The sequence below is a fragment of the Equus caballus genome, chromosome 5 (assembly GCF_041296265.1).
Source record: "Equus caballus isolate H_3958 breed thoroughbred chromosome 5, TB-T2T, whole genome shotgun sequence".
NCBI lineage: Eukaryota > Metazoa > Chordata > Mammalia > Perissodactyla > Equidae > Equus > Equus caballus.
In genome coordinates this window covers 79,894,358-79,917,038 of record NC_091688.1, presented here as the reverse complement: position 1 = coordinate 79,917,038, position 22,681 = coordinate 79,894,358, and the positions used below count along the sequence as shown (strand labels likewise).

Below are 22,681 nucleotides of genomic sequence, written 5' to 3'. Positions count from 1 at the left end.
GGGAGGCTTGGGTGTTACTAAGAGTGTGAGAGGTGGGGCCGTAGGGCTTTCTCGAAAAAGAGGATGAGTTGGGGGTGAAGTGTATGGAGAGCAAGAGTCTTGGTGTCCAGGCTCGGAAATCCCACCTCCTCAGCCTGAGGAACCCCTCTCTTTGCTTTCTGTTTGGGGAGAGCCAGGCCGTCAGGAACTGAGGGAATTAGTGATGCAGACACACACCGGAAAGGTAGCGACCAGGAATGAGCGACAGCTAGTTCTGAAGTGTTTAGTCTGGTGTCTGGCTTGTTAACTCCAGTTGTGGTTTCCTAGCCGGGCTCCCTTGCTGAGACAGAAGGCACTTTTAAAGGTAGGAGCCAGACATCTTTATTCATTAAATTCCATTTTTCATCAGAGTAAAATTGTGAATGACTTTTCTCAAATTCACTAGGTAGATTGTAATTTCACATGCCTGTCTTCCTCCATCTCACATGTTCATAGGTGGACAATAAAACGCTAGAGAAAAGATTGGTTTTGTGTACAGACTTCTTGGTTCTTGCTTTTCCTGGCAGCTCCTCTCTCTGCAGACCGAATTATATTGGCTTCTCCCCCAGTGAAATCCTGGCCTTGTTACTCCACCTATATTTATCTACCTGGTGAGACTCCAGTCTTGTGGAGGGACACTAAGGGGGGTGAGGTTGAGAAGAATAAGTTTGATGGGAAGATTGTATGGTTTCAAATTAAATATTTGAATAAGGTTAAAGCCAGTAGCATCTTCTTACCTCTATTTTGGAGGAAGGGATGTGAACAAAGGACTAGAGGGGAGGAAAGTGAGATTCTGCAGAGGGAAAGTACCTAATCACCGTACTGCATGCGCTTTGCTCTTTCACCTTATTGGGCGGCCAAGCTTCCTCAGGAAGCAGGGTTAGTTGTAGGCTCTAAATTCCTGGTGTCATATGCCGACTGTGCCATTCTAATTTGAAAATTTTATAATAAGTTATATTTATTCCATAATTAATTTTGCTCTGAAAGGAAAATCTTTTGTAGTCAGGTAGCCTGGTAAATTTGTACTAGCCCATCCTCTCTTTTTTTCCCTAGCCGTATGGTGGTAATTTGAATTATAAGATCCCATTATTCCAATAGTCCTTCAGAACCTTAATCTCTTTCAAAATGCAGCTGCTTTGAGCATTGCAATAATATCAATAAGTGGCATAATTGTATTAGCAGTAAGTAGCCAAGATACACTATGAGAACTGAGCAATTTTATCTTTTTCTGGATAGATAGACATGGACTTCTTAAATTTGAATTTATTTATGAGATATCTGTGTCTATGCCTCTTCTCTTGCCAAATACATCATAAAATTAAAAGTGAAAACTAGCCGTTAAGAGAGACTCTTGAAAGACCTGTACAACCATAGTATTTTGCCTCTATTTTTATACCCAGGTATACTCCTGGCCCTCTGGTTCATTAATTTATTTGAAGACTTTCTTCAGTATCTATCACTCTGCTTTAAGATAAAATAAAACAACCTCTGTGACCTCCCATACCTGTCCCCTATTTTGGAACAGGATTTACTCCCACCCTCATGGTATTTCATAGTAAATAATAATCAAAGAGTAATTATAACTGGCCTTTAGATCCTCATTTGCTGTCTCCAGAGCACATTTTCTGTATCTCATTTATGATTTGTTACTCCTTTTAACACTCTGGTGAAATAGGATTCTTGTACTCCATTTTCTGGAGAGAAAACTGAGGCTGATAAAATGTGGCTTGTCAGTGGTCACATTAGTAAATGGAGGTGCTGGGACTTGAACAAGAGTCTTCTGATTTATAGCCCTTGGCTCTTTTGTAATCTGGGAAGGTCTCCACCTCAGGAAGAGATGACAGTGATGATTCAGGTAGTCCTTAGCCATTCCAAAAGAGAGCTGGTAAACACTGGCTCATCATTAGCATGATCTCAATCTCCAAATCTTTTTCCACTTCTCTCCACCCAGAACTCGGGGTGTTTTGGGGTTTTTTTTCCATGTTTGAAATTTACACTTCCTCTATGTTACTGACTAGAGTTAGCTGTGTTTAGATCCATGTGGTTTGTTTATGTCAAGTCTTAGTGAACAGTATCTTTTTTGAAGGGTCAGATTAGCATATTTTAACTTTTCAGAATAAAAAAACAACACTTCTGGTTTACCCCAGGACAGTTTACGTCCCAGAAAAGAAATAATAAATTGCTAATAAATTAATAAATGAGGTATGTGACTCTCCCCATATCCCACTACCATATATACCATACTACCACCATACATAGCCCCTCAACTCGCCCACCCCAGTTCAGGATAACCTACTGAAAAGCTCATATTGCAGAAAGACATGGGCAAACCCATATACTCTTTAAATTATATATTAAATATTTTTGTAATATTGCTCAGATGGATATGTTTATTTTTCTTATCTTTGCAGTGCTTAAAATTGATGCTCTCTTTAGCTAGGGTTTTATGTTGCATCAAGAAGAATATAAATTAAAATTAGGAGTATGTTTTCACTGGGAAGTGCTGGATAAAATACTTTTCTCTTCAACACCTGGAGTATCTGTAGTGATCTATAACTTCCCCTCTATGGAATTGTGTCAAAGCATCAGAGAAGGAGGAGAAGGTGGCAGGGAGGAAAGAGAGATAAAGTGAGTGGTCTTTCTTTTGTAAGTGAGGAATGAAATGATATATGTATATTTTCTTAATTACACAGTCCACTGCCATTTCTGTCTGTTTTGGACAGTTGCAATGGCTTGTGAACTAAGAATGAAAAGGTAACTAGCTTTGATGGTAAATGCCAAGGAAAAGTTTATGGCCAAGAGAGAAATAGGAGTGGAGATAAAAGTGTGTTAGGATTTTCATTTTTTCAAAACCCTCTCTCTTTTTCCTTCATGTCTATTATAAAATAAAAATTATCTTCAATAGGAAATTGTAAACTTTAAAGCAGTGGTTCTCAACCCTTGTAAAAATAGGGAAACTTTTATTTAATCCTAAAGGATTTTTGCTTGTTTAGAGTTTTACTCCTTATATCTGATGATTGTTAATATTTAGTGACAAAGTTACTATTTATTATCACTCAGCTGAATATATATTGTAAATAATGACCACAGCATCTTCCTGTATTTGTAAAATAGAAGTACCTATATGTGTGAGACGGGTTCAGTCCTCAGACCTCTGCCAGTGCCCCGAAGTCCACAGGTTGGGAATCAGGACCAAGGTAAATAAAGCAACTACTCCAGGCTGAAAATGCCAGAATGGTGATATGAAAGGTACAGTGTGTTAGCCATCAGGTTCTGAAGAGACCCAGGTGGAATTTTTCCTCTTTGTTGTACATTAAATAGGTGATGTGTAAAGTCTTGACTTTGGATCTGATCTTGTTTCTGGGTTGTTTTTCGTGGTCGGCTGTGAGGTCTTGCAGTTGCTCAGTCATGGAAAACTAGTTTTCGTCTAAAAGCGTTTTCCCTACAGCTGCGAATATTCCTTCCTTGTGTTTATAGAGTCAGGACGCTGACACCAGTTGCAGCATCACCCCTGTCGTAACTTTCACCAGCCAGAGCCTTAGATTCATTTCTGAGAAGCTGAAAGAGGCCTCCCAACCTTAACCTTTACAGTTTTTGATAAGTATATGGAAGGGGAGATATTACGTATCCCTGTTTTGTAGTGGAAAAAACTGACTTAAAAATTCATATTGAATCAGTCTCTCTGGTTTCCATGCCTGTTGCTGTGACTTTGCTATTCTATTTAAGAAGGGTTAGACAGGGCACCAAAATCTATGAGGGTTAGTACATGATGTTCTCTTTTCTTGTTAAAATCATTCCTATTCATTGAACACCTTGTATGTCCTAGACACTTTACGTGGATTATCTTTAATTCTGATATTGTGCAGGGTGGGTAATATCCTTGTTTTATAGGTGAAACCGAGGCAGGCAGAGATTGTAACTTATCCAAGTTGTAAGTGGACAAGCTAAGGTTTGTGCAGTCCCCTTGCTAAAACATTTCCCTCATCACGTCTGCTGCTTTTTCTGTCCTTAACCTCCCCTATGAAGAGAAATGATAACATTTTGTTTAGTCTTACCCGTCTTTTCAGCAAAGGTTCAGTTAAAACCAGAGAGAATATGCAGATGTTAGGAATTGGGACACGGAAGAGTCAATATTTTAATAAATATTTTTGGCTTTCATGCCATATGTGTTCATTTTTTTCCTAAGAAGCCTGGGTATATTGGATCTCTTGGTGAGAGTTTCTTGAGGCCATACAGTATTGCTCACAAGCAGTTTTGCTAGATCATAGGATGTAAGGACACCAATTTTACTTTATGTTAAATAGTTTTATTTTAACTTAATTAAATTAAATTAAATTATTAAAAAATTAATTTGATTTTAACTGTGTAGATCTTTGTCAGTTTATATCTCCACCAGTACTGTACAATGATTTCATTTTTTAAAGAAATAAATTTCCTGATTTTTGCTAATCCAGTAGATGTTAATTGTACCTCATAGTTGAATTTTACCTCTTTTTGGTTACAAGTGAGGTTGAGCATATCTTCATTTACTTGACTTCTCTTTTCTATGAATTGAGTCTCTTCCCTTTTTCTTGTAAGAAGTTCCTTGAAGGAGTTCTTCTGGAGTTTCTTGTATGTTCTAGAAGTTAATCCCTTGTTAGCTTTGGCTACTGTGAATACTTTCTCCCAGTATGTCACTAGCTTGGTAACATTGTATTAACAACAACAACAAAATCTTTAATTTTAATGTATTCTAACCCACCAATTTTTGTTTTGCTTTTTTTTGTGAGGAAGATTGGCCCTGAGCTAATGTCTGTTGCCAATTTTCTTCTTTTTGCTTGAGGAAGGTTGTCACTGAGCTAATATCTGTGCCAATCTTCCTCTGTTTTATGTGGGATGCCGCCACAGTATGGCTTGAGGAGCAGTGTGTAGGTCCGCACCTGGAATCCGAACCTGTGAACCCTGGGCTGCTAAAGTGGAGCGTGTGAACTTAACCACTATGCCTCGCGGCTGGACCCTGAACCCACCAGTTTTTAATGTTATTATGGTCTGTGCATTTTGAGTCATTTAAGAAATCCTTCGCTATTGTGTGCTCACAATATAGTCTCTCTGTACTTTATTAACTTTATAGATTTACTCTTGCTTGGGTTTTTAAACTATTTGAAATTTAAGATATGAGGTATAAATCCATTTTTATATTTAAAAAACTGGTCATATTGTGAGCCAGTTTCCCCAATGCTAGTTACCAAATAATCCACTCTTTGTCCACAGATTTTTGGTGCCATATTAACATATGATTGCACATTTGTATGTAGAGATCTCTTTCTGAGATTTTGTCGAGGTGACTTAAATGTATATTCCTGGGGTCATTGATACACTTTTTAAATTACTATGGCTTTGAAATATATCTTGTTACATGTACATTTATTTATTAGCACGGATGATATAAATTTAAAAATTCAAAAATATTTTAGATAGATTTCTTGCCCTTATTTACATGTGTTCATGCTTTAACCTGCAAATGTATTTTCTAGAAGTGTGTTTACTTTTCTGGGAACATTCTTTAATTTATTTAGTAACAATTTAATTCAATTTCAACATTCCTAACCTTACATTTCCTTCTCAGTTTTATTGTTATATATATATATATCTATCTATTTTTAGCAGTTATAGCTTCCCTTCCGACTTGGTCATTTATGTAGGGTAGTCGGTGTCTCGCTCAAAGCCGCCTCTTTCTTCTTCAGTGCTCTGCATGTGCTTATGGAGCTGGGTTGTGTCTTCCTGGTATGGCTTTTGAATGAATGTTTTATGAGGTGTGATGCCGTAATACATGGCGGAATACTCTTGAAAGCCTGTTAATTATAGATTATTGGGAATAAGCATTGCCAGTTTTGGCTTTGTTTTCTTCAAGTTTACAGTGCTCCACTCTGTTCTCAGTTCGTTGGGTCTCCTTCCTCCTGCAGTCTCCAGTTTATGTCACACTGAATACTAGGTCACTTTATTTGATAAGCCGACATTTACATGCCTATGCAGAGTACAGTGTACTTTTTCCTTAGTTTATAAAATGCGATGAAACCATGTTGTACATAACATGGCTTATTATTATAAATAAATTTGAAATTATTGTGAGGGATAAATTGTGATCTCAACATAGATATTCTATGACATGGTTTGTCTAGGCAAAAGATGTTACCCTTAGCCGTCAGTTCTAGGGTTATATGGGTGAAAGGCTCTTTATTTTTCTTTTATCTGTAGTTCTTAAGGTGCTTTATGGATATGGGAGAGGGTTGTAATCTAACTATTGAAATTTACTAAGCTTGCGCGAAGTCTCATAAAATTACAGTGTAGAATGTTCTAGGGTCCAAAACCTGCTTAGATTGATAAGACCGTTGTCTTTGGGCTGTTGGAATTGTTCTCCTATTGTGCTTCAAACAGAGTGTATTCACCTGAGTTTGATTATAACAGGCCCAGCTACAGACCTGACTGAACTTGCATACTCAGGAGAGGACTTCTTCAGTGTGAATGTTTTCCATTTTTCATTCAGGTTCCTCTGTGTTCACCTCACCAGCTGTCAGATCCACCTGTCTTACCAGCCTCCTCTGTTACTCAATTATTCTAATATAATTGACAGCCAAGCTACTTCATCCGTTTAACAGACATTTGCTGAGCTCCAAACTATTAAATCTTAGTTCCCTTGTTTCTCTTCCTCCTGCCTGCCGTGTACCAGTCATTGTGCTAAGTTCTGAAGAAAGAGTGTGAGTGCGATAGAGTGCCTGACCCTAGAAGATAGACACATAAATCATTAACTGTAACTTAGAATGTGGGACACTTGACAGCAATACATTGTGATAAATAGTAACAGAGAGTGGGGCACAAAGAATGGAGTGATTGGTTCTTTCTTGTTTGTGAGGAAAGAATCCATGAAGGAGGTGATTTTGATGCTGAATTTTGGAGGACTAGGATTATTTACCAAGCACTCGACAACAGAAGAAACAGCCCGGGTTCAGAGCCCAGAAATGCTCAGAGTGTGAGGAAAATGGAGTATGAGTGACTGGAGCAGAGAGATCGTGGGGCAGAGCGGGGAAGAGGCTAGGGGTCCATCTTCAGATTCTTGGTCCAGCTATGTTTAGGCCATGTCTAGGGCCATGCATGCTGTTTCTGAGGACTTGTGTGGACTTTTTCCTGACAGCATTGTGGAATCATCAAAGGTGAAATAAATGCTTAAATCACTGTCTTAAGGTATGTGTAAAGGAAGCAGAGAGAAGTCCAATGGCTACTAAAATAATCCAGGTAAAAATAATGAGGAACAGAGCTAAGGTGATGTTGGAGGGAAAGGAAAGGAGAGGATGGATTTGAGAATCATTTAGGAGAAACAGTTGGTTACCGATTTGATGGAAAGTCGGAGTGGGGAGTAAGAGGGAAGAAGAAAGATGACTCTTGATGTTTCTGGTTAGGAAGATTCACTGTCTGAAGGTGTCATGAGTCAGGATGGAAAATGTAAGAGGAGCAAGTTTGGAGAGAGAACAGTGAGTTCAGTTTGAAGTCAAGTTGGGGTTCCTGTGGAGCATTCAGCTGATCTTGAGAGGACTAGGCCCCAGGAGAGAAGTCGGGGCAGGAGAGTGTATCAGGGAGGGACTGGAACTGGTGGTTGTAGCCCTGAATGTAGCTGAGATCCCCAGGGGTTGCCCAAGGACCAAAGACTGAGCAGACAAAAGAAGGGGAGAGAGGATCAGGAAAATCCACAAACATGATAATAATGTTGAGCACTAGGGTTTTTAGATTTTCTTTCCATATATTATGTCATACAATCCTTATAACAATACCGTCTGAGATAATTATTGCTACTGTCTTTTACAGATAAGCTATCTAAAGCTCAGATAAGCAACCTGCCAAATGACCCAGGTAGTAAGTGGGGAAAATCTGGCTGGTCTGTCAGAGGCCACAGGACCATCAGGTAGAGTTAAAGGTTGAAAATGGGAGATTGGATTTGGCAATTAGGGGTTCAGTTGGTAGTCAGAAGAGTTCTGAAATCTAAATCTAGCATATCAGGGGTGAGGAAAGAATAGGAGTTGAGAAGGCAGGGCACCAAGTGGAATGTGTATGTGTACACATTTGTCTGTGAAGGAATATTTTTTGTGTGTAATGGTGACTGGAGCTTATATTCTGGTTGAGGATAGTGGAGAGGAAGTGACCAAAGGTAGAAGAGAGAATAACTAATGAAGTGAGGTTCCAAAAAAGATAAAACAGCCAGGGTCTGGTGTGCAAGCATGCTGAAAGGGTCGTCTTGGGAGGGAATGGGGACATTCATTCCTTTGAGACAGGAGAGGAGTGAGAAAATGATGTGTGTGACTGTAGATGAGTGTGCAAGTGGAGGGGAAGGAAGTTGAGAAAGTTCATTCCTGATGGCTTGAGTTTTCTCAGTAAAGTAGGAGCAGATGAAATCTGCTTCGAGTGGGGAGGCCTTGAGAAGACAGTTGACAGTAACAGTTAACTTGGAAAAAGGAACTCACTGATTTAGGATGAGTAATAATCATGGCTCACTGAGGGCCCTGTTGGGGTTTTGTCAGTGGGGATCAGGTGCTGATGGTGGGTTGTTTTTTCTGGTTGATAGAGTAAGATGACTACCATGAATGACCTTTTAAAACAAAACACACAGGCCTCGCCTGAAATGTTAAGTTTAGATGGTGATTTAAGGAAGCTTAAGGATATGGGGGGAAGGGAGGAAAAGAAAGCGACAAGGAGCAGTAGATTGAGCATTAGGGAGCCTGAGTTCCACTCTTAGTTCTTCTGTTAACAGAGGATGGCCTTAGGGAAGTCAGCCACTCTCTCTGAGCTTCAGTTTCCTCATCTTTCAGTGGAGGAAGTTACATTAATGTCCTCTCAAGTCTCTTGTAAGTCTGAGAACTTCTGGGAGACTTGTACATCATTAGACAGAAATGAGTGACCGAAGGATAAGAGTAGCTAGATTCGTGTCAATTATCCTTCATGAATTCTTCGGATAGCAACTCTAACACCAGTGCCTTTGGGGGAGTTGACAGCGTGAGACCAGGACAGCTGTCAGATGGCCGTGCCCAAGTGTCCGCGACAGGGCTGCGCCTGGCAATGGGAAAGAGGTAGCAAGTCAGGAAAGGGGGAACAGGAGCATGGGCTGTGATGGGAGCTGTGTGAGGGGTGGACAGAGTAGGTTTGCTGTGTGCCACGGCTCCCCAAGACATCTGGGTCATTTCATAAATGTGGTGATGGCCATCGCATTCATCTGTGTTGTTTCTTTCCCTGCAGGATTACATTTTATTTTCCCTGAGTTTATTTCTCCCTCTTAATGAAAAGTGTAGCATTGTAGAAGAGAATTTAACAGTTGAAGAAGGTCAAGCTTTACTTATAGTGTCTGCCTTAAAAGTCCTTTCTCCTTCCTATCTCCTTCAAGACACCTTCATTTTCTTTGCCTATAGAGAAATCAGAAACAGTTTGGAGCATTTCATCTCTCCTCACTTGGTCATGTTCTTCTCCTGGAAGGTTTACTTTTCAAAGCCTTTTAACTGTCTCTGCCTCCTATTAAGAAGAGCGATGACATCTTAAAACCCGCAAGGTATGGCTAGCATTAAAAAGTGAATCCTGATCGAGTGAGTGGCTCCAGAGATTATTGTAAGAATTTAACAAGTAATAGGGTAATAAACAGGTAATAAGATACTCTTTTTAAAATTAAGCCTCTAATCTTTCTCTATGCTGTTGCATATTTGAGAGAAACTTGGGTATTTCCTTTTTTCCTCATTAAACTATTACACAACTTAATGCTTGGAAAATTCTTCACAGGAAGAAACAGGGTGTAACAGTTTGTGTGAGACATTTTTTAACAATTTACCCTTTTAGCTGAAGTCTGAGAATACTATTCTCTCTCCACCCCACTGCTCTAGTTTCTTTCTGAAAGTCTTAATTTCTCCACATAATTAAATATTCTTCAAAGTGAAGCATAGTTAAAAAATTAAAATGATTTAAACACGAAGTTAAAACATAGTGTATAAATGTGTTCTTCCATTTCCTGAGAAACAACAGGAAAGATTTGCTTTCTCAAAATAAACTAAGTAGCCTGACTGTGAACTCAGAGTAGTAGAGATCAAAGATTCCAGCATCATCACACAATGGGAAATTGTTAGTCACTTCTTCTAATCTCAGAAAATCAAGTCTAATACTGTTTTGTTTTGTTTTTTTAAAACATGAGGAACCAGGATATGTATGTACAATTCAGAAACACACTTTGGTGTATGTGAAATTGTCTTAGCCTCAATGTTGACAATCTAATATGTCTGGGACAGTCCATTTCCAGGATGTATATGATCAGCATAGGCGTGCTGGACTTGCAGCAATGGAAAATATCCTTCTTGCGCATTACATTTAGGAAGAATCGAAAAAACCCAACTGAGTTCTGCATCCATATGGCGTCTAAACTTGCTAGATCAGTAAATTGTTTTACAGCTCTGCTACTACGAAAAGTTTAGCAGCTCATATTGAATGTTGAAGTACAGTCAAGAAGGAATCTGCTACAATAATTACATATATATGCAGTCTCAGGTAGAAATAAGGACATTTATTAGTATTGCTGTGCTTTCAGACACAAGGAGTGAGAACCCATTTTAAAGAAAGGGAAATGTGTTGTGTTATGGCTGGCAGATTTCTATTTGTGAGATACAAGCAAGATTAGGGAGAAATAAGTGTGTTAAGTATCATTAATTGGTGGGCTCAAATAATATACAGTTCTGTATTCCTCAAATAGTATAAAATAGGTAAATATTTTGAAATATTTGTTAATGTTTATATATATTGGGAAAATTATATATACATTGAGAACTTTATAGAATAATCTCAACAGACTAGTTTTTTTCTGCACTTGTCTTTCAAGAAAAGGTAGAAAAACATCTCAAAGCAGTGTACAGCTTATGATCTCAGTTTCTATCTCAATCTCTTTATTTTTAACCTCAGTCATTCTATTTACAGTGGGTCTCTTGGAAACAACATATATTTAGGTCTGCGTTTTCTTTTTTAATCTTCTCTGACAATCTTTGTCTTTTAATTGGTGTATTTAGATGATTCACATTAAAAGTGATTATTGATATAGTTGGGTTAATATCTACTATGTTTGTAACATTTTCTATTTGCTGCATTTTTTCCCCTTCTTCTTCTGCCTTCTGTGGGTTTAAGTAAATGTTTTATATGATTCCATTTTTATTTCCTCTTTAAGCATATCAATTTATACTTCATTTACAAAATTTTTAGTGGTTACCTTAGAGTTTACAATTGATCTCACTTTCTTAAAAAACAGAAAGCAAAAACATGTTTGTGTCTTCATAGAAAAAAAATTGGGAGGTTATATGCCAAAACATTAAGAGTAGCTATCTTTGGGTGGTAGGACTGTAGAAGATTTTTACTTCCTTTTTATAGTTTTCTGAATTCTCTGATTTTTAATAGCAAGAAGGTATTACTCTTATAATTAGAAGCAACAGAGCCCTTTTCATTTTGAAGAGAAAGGAAAAGGCAAATCTCAGCAAAACAAACCAAAAGTCTTCCCTGGTTCTGGAAATGTACACCCTCTCTCTGCTTCCAGCTTGAGATAAGCATGTTGTCCCACAGCCACAAGTGCTCTACTGGTGAAAAGGGAACGGGTTGGCTGCTTCTCACCTTGCACTGGAGGGTTGTTAGCCCCTATCCTGTGCCGTCTCTGCCTGCACAATGAGAATGAACCCTCAGAATGACTTAGGGTCCATCCACCCTGTGGTTTGACATAAAAAAGATGTCCTTTAATATGCTTAATACAGAGTTAACCAAAAGTCTCTATTTCTACGTAACTCAGTTCTCCTCTACATGGAATATCTTTATGCCTGTTAAATCTTTTTTGAAAAATAGTGCAGAATAAGGACACTTGAAAACCAGTATACGGTATAGCTTTCTCTGCAAAACTTGTACGAGTTCTTTGGTTTGCTGGGATGAAACCGCTCTTTGGGGCAGGGTGGGGAGTGGGGTGAGCGGTGCTGTCTGTGCAAACAGTGGAGAGATTGTGCTTAAGGTGAGGCTCTTGGTCTGCCTACATTTCAGGGAACTCAATAACCCTGGTGAAATTTTAGAGAAAATTACCATTACTGTTCCTTCGATGTTGATTATATCTTCTGAATTTATTTGGGTTTATATGTAAACCAAACCCAAATTAAGGTTTAAGTGGCATGGCCCAGTGCAAACAGGTGAAATGTAGATTTTTGAAAAAATAGTTTTATTACCAACTAACCTGCCAGGTGTTTTCAGGAGAGTCAGAAATTTTATAAATAACGTAGTTGGTTAGCCTGTAAAATTGAGGCAGTTACCTTTTGCTGCTTACCTGCTGCATTCAAGTAAAAAAAAGACAAGTGAAGCTTTTTGAGTCTTAGAAAAGAGTCTAAAAAAGCAAACTGTTTTTCTCTACTTCCAGATGAAAAATTATAGGTTTCTATCTTAATATATCTTATTATTAGAGCCAGAAACTATCGTTTAAGGTAAGAAATGAAATAGTATTCATATTCGTTTTAAAGGTGATAGAACTAAACATTTTGATATAAACAAAGACAATTAGAAGAAATATGAAATAAGTGTAAAAAAGAATTCATTCAAAATACTTTGATTATTGTACCTATGTTACAAGTATATACAAATTTTGAAGGAAATACAAAAATATAAACAATTGCTATTTAAAGGATTATGAGTAAAATTTAATAATTTTCCTTTTAATATTTTCATGTTAGATATTTGACAAGAAGTAGGTCAGAAATCAAGTTTCTGGGATGCTTATTAAGATAAGCTTGAAATGTTATTAAACTTTTATATTTGCAGTACAAATCATTAGTATTTGGTAGGTGTGGAGAATAAGGGTAAAGTAGTTTGACTCTTTTTTTTTTTTACTCATTTTTGAATGACAGACTTGATACATGGAGATATTAGTGGAGAAACAATGGTGAAAATTCTAGGGGTGGTTGCAATGTTAGCCCATTATCTAAGCATCAACTGTGTTGGCCTTGGCACGTTTGACTTGCTGCCATTGGTCCCCTCACTCTAGTTTTAACTTGTCAAAAGTCTATATTGTAACATTCTGTCTGCCTTTTAGCTCCTCAGGTACAGCTGTGAAAATTACTTAAGTGAGAAATGGACTGGGGCTAAGAAGTGTGAATGGAGGAAAGAAATAATCCTCTTATTATTTTAAATACAGGCAAGGAGGCTTATCTGCAACCCTAAGCTTTCACCCCAAAAGAACTGATAGTATAATAGGTTATCTTTACTTTTATAAATGTAAACCATAATGCTTTAATAACTACTCTTAGGCTACTAATTTCGATCTGCCTTTTCATCCATTTATTTCAGGAGGATTCCTCTCTGTGTTTCCTAATCATTTACTCTTTGAAAGAAGAGCTTGTGATCAGTCCTGCAACAAATGCCCAGTGTGAGGTCCTGATATTAGAGCAGTACATTGACAAAGAGGCTAATTCCCATTTTATGCTTTCAGGAGATGGTTGCAAACAGTGAAGTTGAAATTTAAAAATTGCAAAAATGATTTGAGCAGTGCCTTGTAAAAACACTGAGCATTAAAATAATATTTATATAATTGCCAAATTAATATACATTTTGTAAATACATATAATGTATAAAATATACATGAAATATATATTTGCTAAAGTAAATTTCCCTTCCTTTTTTAGCATTTAATTCTAGATGAGTAATTCATATGTTTTAAGGAATGGTGAGGCATAAAAGTAGCAGTTTTAGGACAATCTTAAAATACGATTTACCAAGTAATGTTCCCACTTTATGGATGGACTTTAAAAGCCAAGTAAAAGTTGAATGTCATACATTAGATGAGTTTTCCTTCTTTAAGTAAGCTTTCCTTAGTCCTAGAAAAGAAAGTTTACAAATCTCCTACTTAAGGCATACATTTTTCTGAACCATTCCAAGAAAAAGGAAATTTAAGCTTTTCTGGAAGAAATGAAAACCTCTGCACTCTGATCTGTCTTAAATCAATAGTATTTTAAACTAAGTCGTTTTTAGGTGAGGAAGGTTGACCCTGAACTAACATCTGTTGCCAATCTTCCTTTTTTGCTTGAGGAAGATTGTTGCTGAGCTAACATCTGTTCCAGTCTTCCTCTATTTTGTATGTGGGGCACTGCCACAGCATGGCTTGATGAGAGGTGTGTGGGTCCATGCCCAGGATCTGAATCCACAAACCCCGGGCTGCTGAAGCAGAGTGCACGAAGTTAACCAGCACGCCATCAAGCTGGCCCCTAGACTAAATCTTTTATGCTAAAACTGAAGGCAACTCTGATTGCTTGCTTAATAGAAATAGGTGTACATTATCCCCTATAAAATAGCTAAGTGAAGACAAGCCCACCTTCAGTTTTCTCTGTAGCAGGTTTACTAATCCCAAGGCTCTTTACTTTTGCCTTACAAGTCCTATTTTGGAATGCAGACTGTGGCTTCATATGAGGAATGGACTTCCTTCCAAGCCATGCAGAGCTGGAGTGAACCACCCGGCACCAGCAACGTCTGAGGCCAGCCCTGAGGGCACCTCGGAGAGGCTGTCCATCCTTGGCCAAGGGTATAGGGAGACTTGAAACCTCCTGTGGGAAGGTGGGCCAGAGATGCTTTCTGAGGTCACAAAGCACACACAGACTTTCAGTCTCCAAGCTTTGTGCTAGAAAAACTCATGTTCAAATACTAACTCTGCCATGTACTCGCTGTGTGACCCCAAGAAAGTAAGCTAAATTCTCTAAGCCTCAATTTGCTCGTCTTGAAAATGAAGATAAAATGATGGTGAGGCTTTTCACGTGAATTTAATGTATGTAAAAGCACTTGATGTAGTTATTCCTTCCAACTGACTGTGATGCTATAGCTTTTCACTCTATGCCCCTTTTCTTTCTCTCTGATCTTCTTTTTCTGCCCTCCCATTCATTCTTTTAAAATCTTTAATTATTTTTTCTCCTTTTATTGTCGTCTTCTCTACCTGCTCCTTAGGGCATTCCCGTGGTGCCCAGGAATGCCCCGAGCTCCTTTGGTAGCATTACCATCAATGTGTGATACCTGAGCAAGCCAGTGAACAGCTATTGATCCCCTTTGGCCTTTGGATTTTGCTCGAGGGGCTGCCCTGAAGACCTTGCTGAAGCCAGGCTGCCCTGCTGCTCTAGCTTTCCTGTGAGCTTTATCCGGAGCACCTTCTGCTTCATAGCTGATGATCTTAAAAGCATTAAATGGGAGTTGGAGATGAGAAAAATCTTTTTATGCAAAGGGTTATGGAGGTAGAAATCTGTATTGGTAGCATTTAATTTTTCCTTTATTTAAGTTTCTGTTTTGGAGCCAGGCTCCTAATTGCAAATGTTGTATTTGAGAGAGAATAGTAATATTGGGAGCAGAAGGGCCAGAAGCATTCTTTGTAACAGGAACATTTAACATACTCTTGGGGAATTGCTGTGGGTACTAAAGGGGCAACATAAAAAATTCAATTACAAGCTCTTTGAAGACCCACTTGCTTGACAGAGTGGTATCACCTAAAAATTTCATGGGATCTCATTTGTACGTACTTCATGACTAAAAGAGTTCTGGTTATACTGCTCAAGAAATACAGATTGTTAGAGCTGGACGGAATTGTTGGGGCCACTCAATTCAGTGATTTTCATTTATAAATAATGAAATGGAAAATCAGAGAGGAGAAGTAACTTGTTCCTTGTAACATAACTCTCCATATTGAAAAAGCCAAAGCAGGGAGATATGGCCCCTGACAGAGTAGTTATTTCTTACATTCCAATCCAGCACCATGACTCCTGCCTCTGGACCTGGGAGTCATTTCTTTGTGGCTCAAAGATGATCTCTACCCTGTTGGCCCTCATTGCTAACTAAGGCGTTGATAACAACTTTCTGTGTTCTTGCTCAGATTCTTTCTTTTGTCCATGTTTGATGATTTCATGAAATCTTTGTTTTATTTTATTACTCTGGCCAAAGAATAATCTAAATAGGCAAATATTTGGACAATTTAGTTCTCTGCTTCAGTTTTTTGACCTCTTACTCTATACCAGGCACCATTAAGTTTTTAAGTGATTTACGTGAGTTAACTCTAGCAGACAGGTATGACTATACCCATTTGTCAGATCAGAACACTGAGGCTTACAAGGCTTAAGCAACTTGTTCCAGGTTATATAGCTTGTAAGCTGGAACTAGATCCCAAGTCAGTTTTCCAGACCACGTGTTCACAATCGCTGCCCCTTCTACGTTTTCTGCTGTGTAATGGAGGAACCGGGTGTAGACCTGAAGATTTTGCAGCATGTGATTCAAGGAAAATCATCTGGCCTATCCCCTTGGCTTCCAGCAGATGAAGTGTTTATTCCTATGATTTCATACATAAGGTATTTGAACCTTGTTTTTATTTATTTTTTATTTTGCTGTTTCAAAGTAAAAATGATCTTTCAGTTTTTTGTGATAAAAATAATAAATCCTCATTTAAAGAAAATATGGAATATAAGAAATAAAGGAGAAAATTAAAATAACCTTCATAACTCCATAGTCAGAGATAGTTATGAGTGGGTTCAAATCTCAGCTGAAGTACTTACGAGCAGTTTGACTTTGGGTAAATTTTATAGCTTCTCCATGCCTTAGCTCCTGTATGTAAAACAGGAATCATCATAGCGCCTGCCTCATACAGTTGTGATGAGGAGTAAGAGGGTTCTTGTTTGTGAAGCATTTAGCATGGTGCCTGGCACATAGGAAGTGCGACTCAAGTGTTGCTTAAATAAAATAAATGATCACTCATGTAAACAGTCTTCCATCTGCAGCCCCTGGAGGAGCAGGTAGAGAGGCTGAGCCCGAGTGTAGATCGCACGGTGCTGTGAGGCGGTGCTGGGTTGGGCTGTGTGGAAACAGGCAGTGGAGGCTGGCCTGGGTCCTCCTCTTCTCTTTGCCTCCTTAGTATCCTAAGAACCTGGAATATTAATAAAGTTCTACTGTCTCTCGCTGTCAAGATGTTAAAAATGATTGTGATTCTCTTTTTTTCTACTCCTTGCTTTTAGGGAGCCCACAGAAACCAAGGTTGTTATTTGAGATTTTTCTGTTGTAGGCTAGACCAGACATGAATTTCCTCTCATGTGATATTTTCTGTGGTCTGTGTTGGTTTAAGTCTTCCTTTGTTTTCTTGTGCCTTGGTGTGAAGAAGATGCCCTGTTTATAAAGGCTTGGTGTCTTTCAAGTATAATCCATTATTAAACTAATTCCAGTTGCTCTGACCCTTTGAGATTTTTTAATTGCTTTGTTCCAGTTTATAAGCATTTTTGAAATATTAAAAATGTTCATGTGGGAGCGGGTCGTGGGAAAATTTTCCCAGAGTTGTTTGTTCTTAAGAAATTGTGAATTTGCATGAAGAGGTTTAATGCTGGGTTAAATTCTGCCAGGTGCATTGGTCACTTGAACTTGAGTTCCCAGTTCTTTTGATATTTAAATCCTTGTTTCTTAGGCATAAAGTGTAGAGCGGGAGCCTCTTAAAGTTAAGTGCCTGTGTTGAGCTGTTGCCCATTGTACCATCAAAGAAAGGTCTTAAGTAGTGCTTGGTTTGCATTGAAGCACCGTGTCAACAGTAAGGATCAAAAGATTTGACTGGGGAGCCAGGAGGCTGGTCACTCTGGGATCTTGACAAAATAAAAAAAGATTTGTCTCTTCTCTGATTTTTCTCTTTGAACCAAGACTTTCCAAAAAGAACACAGACTTGTTTTGAATATTGCCGCCTCTGGGTATGAGTGATTATATGCAAGTCAGTAGTATTTTTGTTTTTTTTAAAAAAAAAAAAAACTAGTCATAATAGATGCAGAGGTATGAAATTGCAAGAAAAACAAAAATGCTTTTTCAAACAACTTGTACAAAGAAGTCTTTGAATGCAGGTGGTCCTCAACTTACAAGAATTCACAATTCTTCCTCCATCATGTGAAAAACACCATCCACCACTAACCACATGGGCATTTTCCATAATAGATCCTTCTCATTTAACTCCCACTGCAGTGATTGCTAAGTTGTCTCAGTTCTATCTTAAACTTAAATTTTATCTGATATCTCTTAAAACTCTCTAATATGCTGCTCCAGTACACAGCGTCAGTGTGGCCGCCCTGGGATCTTGCTGGGACTGCTGACATTGCCTCCAGCTGCCCTCCCTGCCTCTGACCTCCAGTGCACTCTACCCACTGAAGCCTGAGGGTTTTTGCAAAACAAAACTCAATATGACAGTGACCTATGTAAAACTGTCCAGTGACTTCTCATTTCCCTCAGACTCCTTCATAGGGAGTTAAAAGCCAGACTTCTTAAGAAGACTTTAAGACCTTGCAAGAGGAAGTCCCCGCCTCCATCTCTGGTCTACAGCTCTTGCCTACCTTACCCATCACTTTTTCAGACACACACTCCATTTACAGCCTCACAGAACTTCTTTCTGTTCCTCTAATCTGCTATGCTTTCATGACAACAAGGTTTTAGGGTGTGTCTAAGGCTTAGAACACTCTTTCACCCTCTGCTGCTTCACTTTTGTCTAGCTACTTCCTGTTTCTTCCTTTTCTCTGAACTTAAATGTCAGATCCTTCAAGAAGCCCTCAGTAACCCTTAAACTAATGAGGTCCCCCTGCTATTTGGTTCTCTAGTACCTTGTACCTCCCCAACATTTCACTTGTTACATTTACTTGCCTTTTCTAATAGATTCGAAGCCCCATGAGGTCATAAACATGTATGGCTTATTCCTCACTGTATCCTTGCACCTAGCACACAGTAGGATCTCAGATGTTTCTGAATGAGTGAACATGTTCCAAACCACTCCCACATTACTTCTTATACTAGTGCTTATCAAACAGCCCGTTCATGCATTTCTTTCCTTTAAAAGGAGTTTTCGGCAAACTCCTTTCGTTGACTTAAATTAGCTTTGCTTAATTGTGCTAAATATGTACCAACATGAAATAAAACATATACTTGTTTTACTTATAGCTTTTATGCAACTGTTGAAACATTTGAAAAATCGCAATGCAAACCATTTTAAAACCATTGAAATTCAAACTAAAAATATTAATATGATGAATGCTTTTACTGAAGCTAAATCATCTATGTTGATTTTTTAAAATAATATTAAGTTGTTCCCTTGGGTTTTAATATATACTTAATGCCTGTGAGTCTTTTGATTTTGATAATAGTAATGCAAACTTGTTTGCAATAAATATATTATCAGAAGCACATAATGGACTTGAAGGCCTTGCTAGCTGTCTCAGAACCATCAGACTACAACTCTATCAGTTCTTAAACTACAATTTTATGATTTCTGATTTTCTTGCTAGTGCTATAAATGTCTTATACATTGGAGCTAGTTAGCAGTACAGAGTTACTTAAATCAAGATCAAACATATATCTAATTGAACTATTACTAGAATCAGAAACAGGAATATAATGTTTGTTAATTTTAGTTCTTACAGATGTGAAAATTTTTTAGTTTCAACATGCAGCTAAGTGTCAGACTGCTGAAAGAAGTCAATAGATAATAGAAGTGACTCTTTCATACTATTTTGAAAACAACTTGAACATAACTCTTGTTCTTATTATTTCCTTTTTGTAATTTTTGAGCCACTAAAACAAAATCTTTATTCTGCGACACCTTCATGCCATTATGAAGATATTAATATGAATGCCTTAATATCATTTAACCTTCGCTTGATGTGACTACATTGATTATGTATCAGATCTGCCTCTGTCCTTTCCTTATTAGCCTGTAGTAATTTATACAGAACAGTACTCCACTGCCTGTCATTTCATGGTGTCATGAAATCAAAGTCTTACTCGATAAGTCAGTGTCTTAAACTGACCTTTATCATTGCCATGTGTGCTTACCAGCACATCATAAGTGCCATCGGTGATGAGGTACACTCAGTGGCCCTGCAATGATAAATGCAGACTGGGCACTGGTGATTCAGATGGTCCAGTGTGTACTTATATCAGTTTCTTTTAGATTAACCCTGAAATGAAAACACAAAATTGAAAGATTATTTTGGAGAAGCCACAGACTTTTGAATGTGTCTGTGGTCCTCTAGAGATCCTTAGATGCCCATTTGAGAACACTTGCTTGTAGCACCTGTAGCAGACCACAGACCATGCAAAAAAACATAGCCAGATCATTGTGTTTCCAGAGGTGTTCTGGCTCATGTGGGTCATTCCCTTGGTTTTCTCCCTTTTTCTAGCTGCCTAGCCTATCTCTGCATCATACAAAACCCCTACTTGGCAAGAGGGATGGAGAAACCTTGTTTTCTGGTCTCACTAAGGCCTTACAGGTGCTCTGTTGGGAGTCTTTCTCTGGCTATTTGTGGTTACCTAGGTAACCCTGCAGCCCTGTTGCTCAGGAGCATGGAGCGCCTGTTGAGGAGGGAGTGTAGTAAGAGCATAGCAAGAGTGGCTAGGGGAGGCAGTGAGGATTTCAAGTATGTCAGATCCTTATACTTAACATTAAAAGGAAATATTGCTGCAAAACTGCTGAGGTAGAGCCCAAAGTTGAAGGCATTTTATTAAGCCAAACATAGCATCATGCGTTTAGCCTAAGGACTTAGCAAGTCACTTAAATTTTTTTGCATATATATTTTTAATAGCTTTATTGAGATATAATTCACATACTATACACTTGGCCCATTTACAATGTACAATTCAGTGGTGCTTAGGAATTCATAGAATTGTGCAACCATCACTGCAATCAATTTTAGAATATTTGATTGCCCATGAAGAAACACCATACCCCTGCAAGTCATTCCCATTCTCCCCAGTCCCCCAGCCCCTAGCAACCACTGATCTACTGCCTGTCTCTATAAATTTGCTTCTTCTGGACATTTAGTATAAACAGAATCGTATAATATATGGTCCTTTGTGACTGGCTGCTTTCACTGGGCATAATGTTTTCAAGGTCAGCCATAGTGTAGCATGTGTCACTATTTCATTTCTTTTTATTGCCAAATAATCTTCCATTGTATTGACACACCAGTTTTATTAAGTATACTGTTCAGTAGTGTTATGCACATTGTTATGAAACAGATCTCCAGAACTTTTTTATCTTGCAAAACTGAAACTAGATATTCCAAATTTTATTTATCCATTCTCCTTGGTTGATGGACATTTGGGTTGTTTTCCACTTTTTGGCTGTTGTGTATAATGTTGTTATGAACATTTGTGTACAAGTGTTTGTGTGGACATATGTTTTCATTTTTCTTGGTATATACCTAGGAGTAGAATTGATAAGTCATATGGTAATTCTATATTTAACAATTTGAGGAACTGCCAAACTGTTTTGCTAAATGGCTGCATCATTTTACATACTCATCAGCAATGTATGAAGGTTTCCATTTCTCCACATTCTGGCCGACACTTATTACTATCTGCGTTTTTGATTATTAGCAGGGGTGAAGTGGTATCTCGTGATTTTGATTTGCATTTCTCTCATGACTAATGATGTAGAGCATCTTTTCATGTGAAGATAGTGAGACATTTATTTTCTTTCCTTAAAAAGAAGTTTTCCTAGATTCTCAGGATTACAACTGAAGAAGGTAACACACCGTTTGGGAATTCTCAAAAGATGTAAATTGTGAGCCAAATTACTATGATTTCAAGGATTGGAAGATCGAGAGAAAATAGCTGGCTTCATTGGAAGGACTGACTATTGGCAGGTGCATTTGAACAATCTCTAATTCTCAGGAACCTGTTAAATGGTGTCCTTGTCTGTAATAAGCAAAGGAAGGAAGAGAAGGTGTAGGACGGGCCCAAATGTAAGAGATTCCCTTTCAAGGTGCTAAGTTACTGGTGCAACCCAGCCAAAGACTGGCCTTCAAATGGTGGGACTGTGCGGAAGTCATCTTTACATTCCCCAGTACCTTATTTGGTATCTGCCACAAAATATTTATTCTTAGTTTTGAAGTAGATGTAACCTCGAATGCAGCAGACAAACCAAAATATAAGAATTAGAACCTAATGGTCCTAGCAGGGAACTTTCCATTATGTAAAAAGAGGTTGCAAATACAGCATCCCTAAATTAAGTTCTTAAAGGTATCAGACCCCCTCAGACTACAGATTTCTTTGAAAATATCTGCCTAACCTCTCCCATAGCTACCACCATACACACATGAGAGAGATTTGTGAATTCCTTAATGCCAGTGAGGTTTCTTTATATAAGCATATCTCACTTTATTCCCCCCTAAATAAGACAAATCAACTCTTTTTTTTTTCCTGCTTTTTTACTCCCCAGATACCCCAGTATATAGTTGTATATTTTAGTTGTGGGTCCTTCTAGTTGTGGTAAATCAACTCTTATAGTAATGAAGAGCTAATTGTTGAGCTCTGAGTATATGCCAGGCATTGTACTGTAAGCAGCGTATATTGTGTCACTTAATTGACACAGCACTTCAGTGACATCGGTGCTACTCTTATTCCCACGTTACAGACAGGAAAATGTAGGCTCAGCATCCGTTAAGTAACTTGCCCATCCCAGCTCTAAAGAGGCAGGCTGGGAGGATTCCAGGCTTCCAGCCAGTGCTCTCAAGCACCATACTCAGTACAACAAAGTCTTCCTTAGCCCTCTGAGTCTGCAGCAGGAAATGGGAAGTGTAGAATGAGAGCTTTGTATACGTGTTGATGCAGTATTATTTTG

The 22,681-nt window shown here is 38.3% G+C and overlaps 1 protein-coding gene across 15 annotated transcripts in view; it reads left to right on the top strand.

Annotated features, from left to right (window-relative positions):
* Positions 1–22,681, top strand: part of LRRC8D (leucine rich repeat containing 8 VRAC subunit D) — a 109,147-nt gene that overhangs the window by 22,396 nt on the left and 64,070 nt on the right. The window contains exon 1 of one of the 15 annotated variants that reach the window (XM_070266370.1): positions 10–343. The exons of the other annotated variants lie outside the window; for them this stretch is intronic. The gene's annotated coding sequence lies outside the window, so the exon portion shown is untranslated. Of the gene's footprint in view, positions 1–9; positions 344–22,681 lie in introns of those variants that run through there. 15 annotated transcript variants of the gene reach the window in all.